The sequence below is a fragment of the Triticum urartu genome, chromosome 3A (genome assembly GCF_056163025.1).
Source record: "Triticum urartu cultivar PI428250 chromosome 3A, HENAU_Tu73, whole genome shotgun sequence".
Lineage (NCBI taxonomy): Eukaryota > Viridiplantae > Streptophyta > Magnoliopsida > Poales > Poaceae > Triticum > Triticum urartu.
The window spans coordinates 16,539,653-16,551,424 of record NC_141875.1 but is presented as its reverse complement, the minus strand read 5'-3'; positions in this window follow the sequence as shown (position 1 = coordinate 16,551,424).

Sequence of the window (11,772 nt, the reverse complement as noted above, 5' to 3'; positions counted from 1 at the left end):
TTCTTCTAAACAGGTTCAGCCTCTATGGTACCAATCTCCGAGAGTACTTCTCTTCCGGTGGCTCAAAACGACAGCTGCAACCGCCGGTGTGAGTGTCGAAGAGTGTTAACCATCTACCGAGGAAGCGTCATTTGGTATGAAGGTCCAACATTCTGTTGTAGGAAAGGTAAGGTCAAGGTATTTATCCCAGAGGTTCCTTAAGAGATGCAACAATTGTTTACAAGTCAAGTAGATAAGGATGAAACTACTTTAGACAACACATTAGATATTTCAACTCCCACTTCTCCTTGACAGGTCTTGGAGTTATCCTTGACCAACAGGTCAACGCCATGGCAAGAACCGGCGTATGTATATTTCGTGCTCATGGTCAGTTGTACCATCGTCTGGACCATCTTGTACAAGGTAGTCATAGACCCAGACATATGCAACTATATATTTATGATACGGATGAAGCCTCGGAACATAGGGTGAAGCGCTCTCCGGATATTTATATCAATCTCATACGAAAGATTCTACGTATATTGGAGAACAACCCGTATGTTCAGTTGATCACATGTCAGATTTTTATCTTTCTTATTATTCTATATACAACCATATTATTTGAACCTTCACGTAGTATAAGTTTTCTAATGTTGTATTTTTATGGCTACCCAGAGGTTCTCATCATTGATCTACTACTTGAAGAAGATAATGGTGAAGGAAATATGCCCTAGAGGCAATAATAAAGTTATTATTTATTTCCTTATATCATGATAAATGTTTATTATTCATGCTAGAATTGTATTAACCGGAAACATAATACATGTGTGAATACATAGACAAACAAAGTGTCACTAGTATGCCTCTACTTGACTAGCTCGTTAATCAAAGATGGTTATGTTTCCTAACCATGAACAATGAGTTGTTATTTGATTAACGGGATCACATCATTAAGTGAATGATCTGATTGACATGACCCATTCCATTAGCTTAGCACCCGATCGTTTAGTATGTTGCTATTGCTTTCTTCATGACTTATACATGTTCCTATGACTATGAGATTATGCAACTCCCGTTTGCCGGAGGAACACTTTGTGTGCTACCAAACGTCACAACGTAACTGGGTGATTATAAAGGAGCTCTACAGGTGTCTCCAAAGGTAAATGTTGGGTTGGCGTATTTCGAGATTAGGATTTGTCACTCTGATTGTCGGAGAGGTACTCTGGGCCCTCTCGGTAATGCACATCACTTAAGCCTTGCAAGCATTGCAACTAATGAGTTAGTTGCGGGATGATGTATTACAGAACGAGTAAAGAGACTTGCCGGTAACGAGATTGAACTAGGTATTGGAATACCGACGATCGAATCTCGGGCAAGTAACATACCGATGACAAAGGGAACAACGTATGTTGTTATGCGGTCTGACCGATAAAGATCTTCGTAGAATATGTAGAAGCCAATATGAGCATCCAGGTTCCGCTATTGGATATTGACTGGAGACGTGTCTCGGTCATGTCTACATTGTTCTCGAACCCGTAGGGTCCACACGCTTAAGGTTACGATGACAGTTTTATTATGAGTTTATGCATTTTGATGTACCGAAGTTTGTTCGGAGTCCCGGATGTGATCACGGACATGACAAGGAGTCTCGAAATGGTCGAGACATAAAGATTGATATATTGGAAGCCTATGTTTGGATATCGGAAGTGTTCCGGGTGAAATCGGGATTTTACCGGAGTACCGGGAGGTTACCGGAACCCCCCGGGAGCTATATGGGCCTTAGTGGGCCTTAGTGGAAAAGAGAAGGGGCAGCCCAAGATGGGCCACGCGCCCCTCCCCTCCCTTGGTCCGAATAGGACAAGGAGAGGGGGCCGGCCTCCCTCTCTCTTTTCCCCCCTCCGCGAATCATATTCCAACTAGGATTGGGGGGGGGGAATCCTACTCCCAGAGGGAGTAGGACTCTCCTGGCGCGCCTCTCCTAGGCCGGCCGCACCCCCCCCCCCTTAGTCCTTTATATAAGGAGGCAGGGGCACCCCAGAAACACACAAGTTAATCCACGTGATTTATTCTTAGCCGTGTGCGGCGCCCCCAGCCACCATAGTCCTCGATAATATTGTAGCGGTGCTTAGGCGAATCCCTGCGGCAGTAGTACATCAAGATCGTCACCACGCCATCGTGCTGACGGAACTCTTCCCCGACACTTTGCTGGATCGGAGTCCGGGGATCGTCATCGAGCTGAACGTGTGCTAAAACTCGGAGGTGCCGTAGTTTCGGTGCTTGATCGGTCGGGACGTGAAGACGTACGACTACATCAACCAAACGCTTTCGTTGTCGATCTACAAGGGTACGTAGATCACACTCTCCCCTCGTTGCTATGCATCACCATGATCTTGCGTGTGCGTAGGAAATTTTTTGAAATTACTACGTTCCCCAACAGTGGCATCCGAGCCTAGGTTTTATTTGTTGATGTTATATGCACGAGTAGAACACAAATGAGTTGTGGGCGATATAAGTCATACTGCTTACCAGCATGTCATACTTTGGTTCGGCGGTATTGTTGGACGAAGCGGTCCGGACCAACATTACGCGTACGCTTACGCGGGACCGGTTCTCCCGACGTGCTTTGCACAGAGGTGGCTTGCGGGTGACAGTTTCTCCAACTTTAGTTGAATCGAGTGTGGCTACACCCGGTCCTTGCGAAGGTTAAAACAGCACCAACTTGACAAACTATCGTTGTGGTTTTGATGCGTAGGTAAGATTGGTTCTTGCTTAAGCCCGTAGCAGCCACGTAAAACTTGCAACAACAAAGTAGAGGACGCCTAACTTGTTTTTGCAGGGCATGTTGTGATGTGATATGGTCAAGACATGATGCTAAATTTTATTGTATGAGATGATCATGTTTTGTAACCGAGTTATCGGCAACTGGCAGGAGCCATATGGTTGTCGCTTTATTGTATGCAATGCAATCGTGCTGTAATGCTTTACTTTATCACTAAACGGTAGCGATAGTCGTGGAAGCACAAGCTTGGCGAGACGACAACGATGCTACGATGGAGATCAAGGTGTCGCGCCGGTGACGATGGTGATCACAACGGTGCTTCGGAGATGGAGATCACAAGCACAAGATGATGATGGCCATATCATATCACTTATATTGATTGCATGTAATGTTTATCTTTTATGCATCTTATCTTGCTTTGATTGACGGTAGCATTATAAGATGATCTCTCACTAATTATCAAGAAGTGTTCTCCCTGAGTATGCACCGTTGTGAAAGTTCTTCGTGCTGAGACACCACGTGATGATCGGGTGTGATAGGCTCTACGTTCAAATACAACGGGTGCAAAACAGTTGCACACGCGGAATGCTCAGGTTAAACTTGACGATCCAAGCATATACAGATATGACCTCGGAACACGGAGACCGAAAGGTCGAGCGTGAATCATATAGTAGATATGATCAACATAGTGATGTTCACCAATGAAACTACTCCATCTCACGTGATGATCGGACATGGTTTAGTTGATTTGGATCACGTAATCACTTAAAGGATTAGAGGGATGTCTATCTAAGTGGGAGTTCTTTAAGTAAATTAACTGAACTTAAATTTATCATGAAACTTAGTACCTGATAAGTATCTTGCTTGTTTATGCTTGTTTGTATATAGATGGCTCATGCTGTTGTTCCGTTGAATTTTAATGCATTCCTTGAGAAAGCAAAGTTGAAAGATGATGGTAGCAATTACACGGACTGGGTCCGTAACTTGAGGATTATCCTCATTGCTGCACAGAAGAATTACGTCCTGGAAGCACCGCTGGGTGTCAGGCCTGCTACTGGAGCAACGCCGGATGTTATGAACGTCTGGCAGAGCAAAGCTGATGACTACTCAATAGTTCAGTGTGCCATGCTTTACGGCTTAGAATCGGGACTTCAACGACGTTTTGAACGTCATGGAGCATATGAGATGTTCCAGGAGTTGAAGTTAATATTTCAAGCAAATGCCCAGATTGAGAGATATGAAGTCTCCAATAAGTTCTATAGCTGCAAGATGGAGGAGAACAGTTCTGTCAGTGAGCATATACTCAAAATGTCTGGGTATAATAATCACTTGATTCAATTGGGAGTTAATCTTCCAGATGATTGCGTCATTGACAGAATTCTCCAATCACTGCCACCAAGCTACAAGAGCTTCGTGATGAACTATAATATGCAAGGGATGAACAAGACTATTCCCGAGCTCTTCGCAATGCTAAAAGCTGCGGAGGTAGAAATCAAGAAGGAGCATCAAGTGTTGATGGTCAACAAGACCACTAGTTTCAAGAAAAAGGGCAAAGGGAAGAAGAAGGGGAACTTCAAAAAGAACGGCAAGCAAGTTGCTACTCAAGAGAAGAAACCCAAACCTGGACCTAAGCCTGAAACTGAGTGCTTCTACTGCAAGCAGACTGGTCACTGGAAGCGGAACTGCCCCAAGTATTTGGCGGATAAGAAGGATGGCAAGGTGAACAAAGGTATATGTGATATACATGTTATTGATGTGTACCTTACTAATGCTCGCAGTAGCACCTGGGTATTTGATACTGGTTTTGTTGCTAATATTTGCAACTCGAAACAGGGACTACGAATTAAGCGAAGATTGGCTAAGGACGAGGTGACGATGCGCGTGGGAAACGGTTCCGAAGTCGATGTGATCACAGTCGGCACGCTACCTCTACATCTACCTTCGGGATTAATATTAGACCTAAATAATTGTTATTTGGTGCCAGCGTTAAGCATGAACATTATATCTGGATCTTGTTTAATGCGAGACGGTTATTCATTTAAATTTGAGAATAATGGTTGTTCTATTTATATGAGTAATATCTTTTATGGTCATGCACCCTTAAAGAGTGGTCTATTTTTATTAAATCTCGATAGTAGTAACACACATATTCATAGTGTTGAAGCCAAAAGATGCAGAGTTAATAATGATAGTGCAACTTATTTGTGGCACTGTCGTTTAGGTCATATCGGTGTAAAGCGCATGAAGAAACTCCATACTGATGGACTTTTGGAACCACTTGATTATGAATCACTTGGTACTTGCGAACCGTGCCTCATGGGCAAGATGACTAAAACACCGTTCTCCGGTACTATGAAGAGAGCAACAGATTTGTTAGAAATCATACATACAGATGTATGTGGCCCGATGAATATTGAGGCTCGTGGCGGATATCGTTATTTTCTCACCTTCACAGATGACTTAAGCAGATATGGGTATATCTACTTAATGAAACATAAGTCTGAAACGTTTGAAAAGTTCAAAGAATTTCAGAGTGAAGTTGAAAATCATCGTAACAAGAAAATAAAGTTTCTACGATCTGATCGTGGAGGAGAATATTTGAGTTACGAGTTTGGTGTACATTTGAAAAATTATGGAATAGTTTCGCAACTCACGCCACCCGGAACACCACAGCGTAATGGTGTGTCCGAACGTCGTAATCATACTTTACTAGATATGGTGCGATCTATGATGTCTCTTACTGATTTACCGCTATCATTTTGGAGATACGCTCTAGAGACGGCCACATTCACGTTAAATAGGGCACCATCAAAATCCGTTGAGACGACGCCTTATGAACTGTGGTTTGGCAAGAAACCAAAGTTGTCGTTTCTGAAAGTTTGGGGCTGCGATGCTTATGTGAAAAAGCTTCAACCTGATAAGCTCGAACCCAAATCGGAGAAATGTGTCTTCATAGGATATCCAAAGGAGACTATTGGATACACCTTCTATCACAGATCCGAAGGCAAGACTTTTGTTGCTAAATTCGGAAACTTTCTGGAGAAGGAGTTTCTCTTGAAAGAAGTGAGTGGGAGGAAAGTAGAACTTGACGAGGTAATTGTACCTGCTCCCTTATTGGAAAGTAGTGCATCACAGAAAACTGTTTCAGTGACACCTACACCAGTTAGTGAGGAAGCTAATGATAATGATCATGAAACTTCAGAACAAGATACTACTGAACCTCGTAGATCAACCAGAGTGAGATCCGCGCCAGAGTGGTACAGTAATCCTGTTCTGAAAGTCATGCTACTAGATCATGATGAACCTACGAACTATGAAGAAGCGAGGGTGAGCCCAGATTCCGCAAAGTGGCTTGAAGCCATGAAATCTGAGATGGGATCCATGTATGAGAACAAAGTATGGACTTTGGTTGACTTGCCCGATGATCGGCAAGCAATAGAGAATAAATGGATCTTCAAGAAGAAGACTGACGCTGACGGTAATATTACTGTCTACAAAGCTCGACTTGTCGCAAATGGTTTTCGGCAAGTTCAAGGGATTGACTACGATGAGACCTTCTCACCCGTAGCGATGCTTAAGTCTGTCCAAATCATGTTAGCAATTGCCGCATTTTATGATTATGAAATTTGGCAGATGGATGTCAAAACTGCATTCCTGAATGGATTTCTGGAAGAAGAGTTGTATATGATGCAACCAGAAGGTTTTGTCGATCCAAAGGGATCTAACAAAGTGTGCAAGCTCCAGCGATCCATTTATGGACTGGTGCAAGCCTCTCGGAGTTGGAATAAACGCTTTGATAGTGTGATCAAAGCATTTGGTTTTATACAGACTTTTGGAGAAGCCTGTATTTACAAGAAAGTGAGTGGGAGCTCTATAGCATTTCTGATATTATATGTAGATGACATATTACTAATTGGAAATGATATAGAATTTCTGGATAGCATAAAAGGATACTTGAATAAGAGTTTTTCAATGAAAGACCTCGGTGAAGCTGCTTACATATTAGGCATTAAGATCTATAGAGATAGATCAAGACGCTTAATTGGACTTTCACAAAGCACATACCTTGACAAAGTTTTGAAGAAGTTCAAAATGGATCAAGCAAAGAAAGGGTTCTTGCCTGTGTTACAAGGTGTGAAGTTGAGTAAGACTCAATGCCCGACCACTGCAAAAGATAGAGAGAATATGAAAGATGTTCCCTATGCTTCAGCCATAGGCTCTATCATGTATGCAATGTTGTGTACCAGACCTGATGTGTGCCTTGCTATAAGTCTAGCAGGGAGGTACCAAAGTAATCCAGGAGTGGATCACTGGACAGCGGTCAAGAACATCCTGAAATACCTGAAAAGGACTAAGGATATGTTTCTCATATATGGAGGTGACAAAGAGCTCATCGTAAAAGGTTACGTTGATGCAAGCTTTGACACTGATCCAGACGATTGTAAATCGCAAACCGGATACGTGTTTACATTAAACGGTGGAGCTGTCAGTTGGTGCAGTTCTAAACAAAGCGTTGTAGCGGGATCTACATGTGAAGCGGAGTACATAGCTGCTTCAGAAGCAGCAAATGAAAGAGTCTGGATGAAGGAGTTCATATCCGATCTAGGTGTCATACCTAGTGCATTGGGTCCAATGAAAATCTTTTGTGACAATACTGGTGCAATTGCCTTGGCAAAAGAATCCAGATTTCACAAGAGAACCAAGCACATCAAGAGACGCTTCAATTCCATCCGGGATCTAGTCCAGGTGGGAGACATAGAGATTTGCAAGATACATACGAATCTGAATGTTGCAAACCCGTTGACTAAGCCTTTTCCACGAGCAAAACAAGATCAGCACCAAGGCTCCATGGGTGTTAGAATCATTACTGTTAATCTAGATTATTGACTCTAGTGCAAGTGGGAGACTGAAGGAAATATGCCCTAGAGGCAATAATAAAGTTATTATTTATTTCCTTATATCATGATAAATGTTTATTATTCATGCTAGAATTGTATTAACTGGAAACATAATACATGTGTGAATACATAGACAAACAAAGTGTCACTAGTATGCCTCTACTTGACTAGCTCGTTAATCAAAGATGGTTATGTTTCCTAACCATGAACAATGAGTTGTTATTTGATTAACGGGATCACATCATTAAGTGAATGATCTGATTGACATGACTCATTCCATTAGCTTAGCACCCGATCGTTTAGTATGTTGCTATTGCTTTCTTCATGACTTATACATGTTCCTATGACTATGAGATTATGCAACTCCCGTTTGCCGGACGAACACTTTGTGTGCTACCAAACGTCACAACGTAACTGGGTGATTATAAAGGAGCTCTACAGGTGTCTCCAAAGGTAAATGTTGGGTTGCCGTATTTCGAAATTAGGATTTGTCACTCCGATTGTCGGAGAGGTATCTCTGGGCCCTCTCGGTAATGCACATCACTTAAGCCTTGCAAGCATTGCAACTAATGAGTTAGTTGCGGGATGATGTATTACAGAACGAGTAAAGAGACTTGCTGGTAACGAGATTGAACTAGGTATTGGAATACCGACGATCGAATCTCGGGCAAGTAACATACCGATGACAAAGGGAACAACGTATGTTGTTATGCGGTCTGACCGATAAAGATCTTCGTAGAATATGTAGGAGCCAATATGAGCATCCAGGTTCCGCTATTGGTTATTGACCGGAGACGTGTCTCGGTCATGTCTACATTGTTCTCGAACCCGTAGGGTCCGCACGCTTAAGGTTACGATGACAGTTTTATTATGAGTTTATGCATTTTGATGTACCGAAGTTTGTTCGGAGTTCCGGATGTGATCACGGACATGACGAGGAGTCTCGAAATGGTCGAGACATAAAGATTGATATATTGGAAGCCTATGTTTGGATATCGGAAGTGTTCCGGGTGAAATCGGGATTTTACCGGAGTACCGGGAGGTTACCGGAACCCCCCAGGAGCTATATGGGCCTTAGTGGGCCTTAGTGGAAAAGAGAAGGGGCAGCCCAAGATGGGCCATGCGCCCCTCCCCTCCCTTGGTCCGAATAGGACAAGGAGAGGGGGCCGGCCTCCCTCTCTCTTTTCCCCCCTCCGCGAATCCTATTCCAACTAGGATTGGGGGGGGGGGGGATAGGGAGTAGGACTCTCCTGGCGCGCCTCTCCTAGGCCGGCCGCACCCCCCCCCCCCCTTTAGTCCTTTATATACGGAGGCAGGGGCACCCCAGAAACACACAAGTTAATCCACGTGATTTATTCTTAGCCATGTGCGGCGCCCCCAGCCACCATAGTCCTCGATAATATTGTAGCGTTGCTTAGGCGAAGCCCTGCGGCAGTAGTACATCAAGATCGTCACCACGCCGTCGTGCTGACGGAACTCTTCCCCGACACTTTGCTGGATCGGAGTCCGGGGATCGTCATCGAGCTGAACGTGTGCTAAAACTCGGAGGTGCCGTAGTTTCGGTGCTTGATCGGTCGGGCCGTGAAGACGTACGACTACATCAACCAAACGCTTCCGTTGTCGATCTACAAGGGTACGTAGATCACACTCTCCCCTCGTTGCTATGCATCACCATGATCTTGCGTGTGCGTAGGAAATTTTTTGAAATTACTACGCTCCCCAACAAATGGAGGTAACACGATGCGAGAAGAAAATACTATACCTGTTGTGCTTCACTTGGCCTTCAGTCAGCAAGATCAGCAGCCAGCTCCTACCTGTAGTTCAACCTCTCGGGATTCAAAGACTTCCGCAAGGATTGGTTACAAGAGAGTCTTTTCCTTCCTATGATCTTGTGTATATCTTGTACAGTTCTGCTCAATGTTGCGCTTGAAATATGGCATTGGATTGAGCTCATGTGTGAGACTTATGGATTCTGAACCTTTTGCTTTGCAATGTGTGATAATGATGTGTGAGACTTATATATTGTGACACCAAATTTATGTGATGTGTGCAATTCTATAATGCGAGGCAAAACTAAGTTCTGTCCATTTTATTGGATTTTCAACATATGGTATACCCATGGTGGTCTAACAATGCCTAAATGATGCCAATTTTGTTTGTCTAATATACTACTGATAATTTTGGATAAGTTTAAGACATTTTGTTCAAATTTGTGAAGTCTGAACACACTTTTGGGTGTGGTTAAATGTACCGAGTTGTTTTTGCTTTACATGCTGAACACACTTTTGAAGTACCTTTACTTGTAAGCCTTATTTTTCTTTTTTCCAAATACACTCTCAGCAAATGCCATGGAAACCTAGCACGTAAGCAAGCTTGTTTGCCTAATTTTTTTAAAAGAAACTGCATGTTAATTCTCACATATATTTGTATATTAGCCGAGACGTGCATTTGCACGTGCATGCTTACCAGTATGAGAAAAGTTTCTACATGGCTTGTCTTCGTCTCGTCGAAACGATCGATTTTGATATAAAAAAGTCTAAATTGCAGTTCGTATGCAAAAGTTAGAGCCAAAACGGTGTGATGCATAAGTCTGCCCCGGACGTTCCGGGCTAAACAGAAACTTTGCACGTGGTGCGCCCCTAAAACTGGAATTTCAACATTATTTGCAGATTTGCGGGCCTGAATCCGACCTCAATATGACCTCGGATGAAAAGGTGATCAACTGAAGAGTTTTGCTCCATTGCAAGATCTACAACTTTGTTTTTGGGACCATCGCGATCCGAAGCCATATGCGACCTGCAGGAGCTGTGCAAGAGGGCTACTTGATGTAATTTTAGCCCGGAAGTTCCGGGCTGACCAGAAATTCCGGCCCTTGTAGTCCGAGTTAGGTTATCTTTTGATGTTTTGGACAGAATTTGAGTCATTTTCTTGTACGGAAAGTCCAGCCGCATCATATATATGTAAGAGGTGACGGTCGATTGAACAACAACACACAATCAAACAATCAATCTACTTTTTATCCTAGTTTTACATCTCTCCCTTGTTCTTTCTCTCTCGTTCTTCGTTCGTTCTTCGTTGAAGGGCAGCGATCCTCGAGGCTCTAGGGGCGGGCGAACCAACCTAGGGCAGCCCATAGCCGCCGTGCGTCCAGACGGGGTCCCTCCCGGGCGCGTGGGGTTTCGGGTCATGAAAAACGCCCGCCGGATTGCTTGCGTACCGCGCTTCCGAACGGGTCTCCTTCGACATGAGCTGCGGTGCATCACCATCGGCGTTGGAGGTGCACGGTAACGTGTTTGTGTGCGAACACTGATCATCACGTCACGGCACCCCCCCCCCCCTCCCCCCGTGCATGTGTGCCACTGAACCATTCCTTTAGCTCAAGGGACACTACAAATCTTCAGCTGTAAGTGCCTTTCCTTCATAATACTATGCTCCTGCATATGCTTCTTTGGCTGACACATTTGCTTTCCACAGCAGGTTATTAGCCTGTACAAACTGTAGGTCTTACACTAACATGACAGGCCCATATTTTCTCTTATAACAAGTACTCATTTTGGCCATGTTGCAGTTGTTAGAATTCTGCTCATGGGATCGATCACATCAAAACACAAACACACACGACAGAAAAACTGATAGCCAAAGGTACGTCTCGTACCCTAAAAATTCCTCTTTATATTTTCTCCTTTTCTTGCCATGGTTACAAACTCACGCAGGTGCTACATATATATATGCAGGACCTGCCGACCCAACTCAGCCTAAACCTACTCGTATATGACCTCCTAGTAGGACACCAATCAGCACACCTGCAGGACTCTCCTAGTTAACGCAACTAGTACTCCTGTTCCTTTCCTAACATCATAACACGAACTAGACACATGCATGCATGTCTACGTACACAACTAGGACACGGCTAAAGATCAACTCTAGCCGGACTAGACGAGCAACGCCTGCACAACATGTACATGCACAGAAACCTATCTAATTAGAATACCCAAGATTATGTTAACAATCTCTCTCTAATCTTGACCTTGTCTTCCATGCTTCTTCGATCTTGACGTTGATGATTCACCATGTCGACTTATCTCCTCGCACCACGACAAGTCAAATTGCCGACTA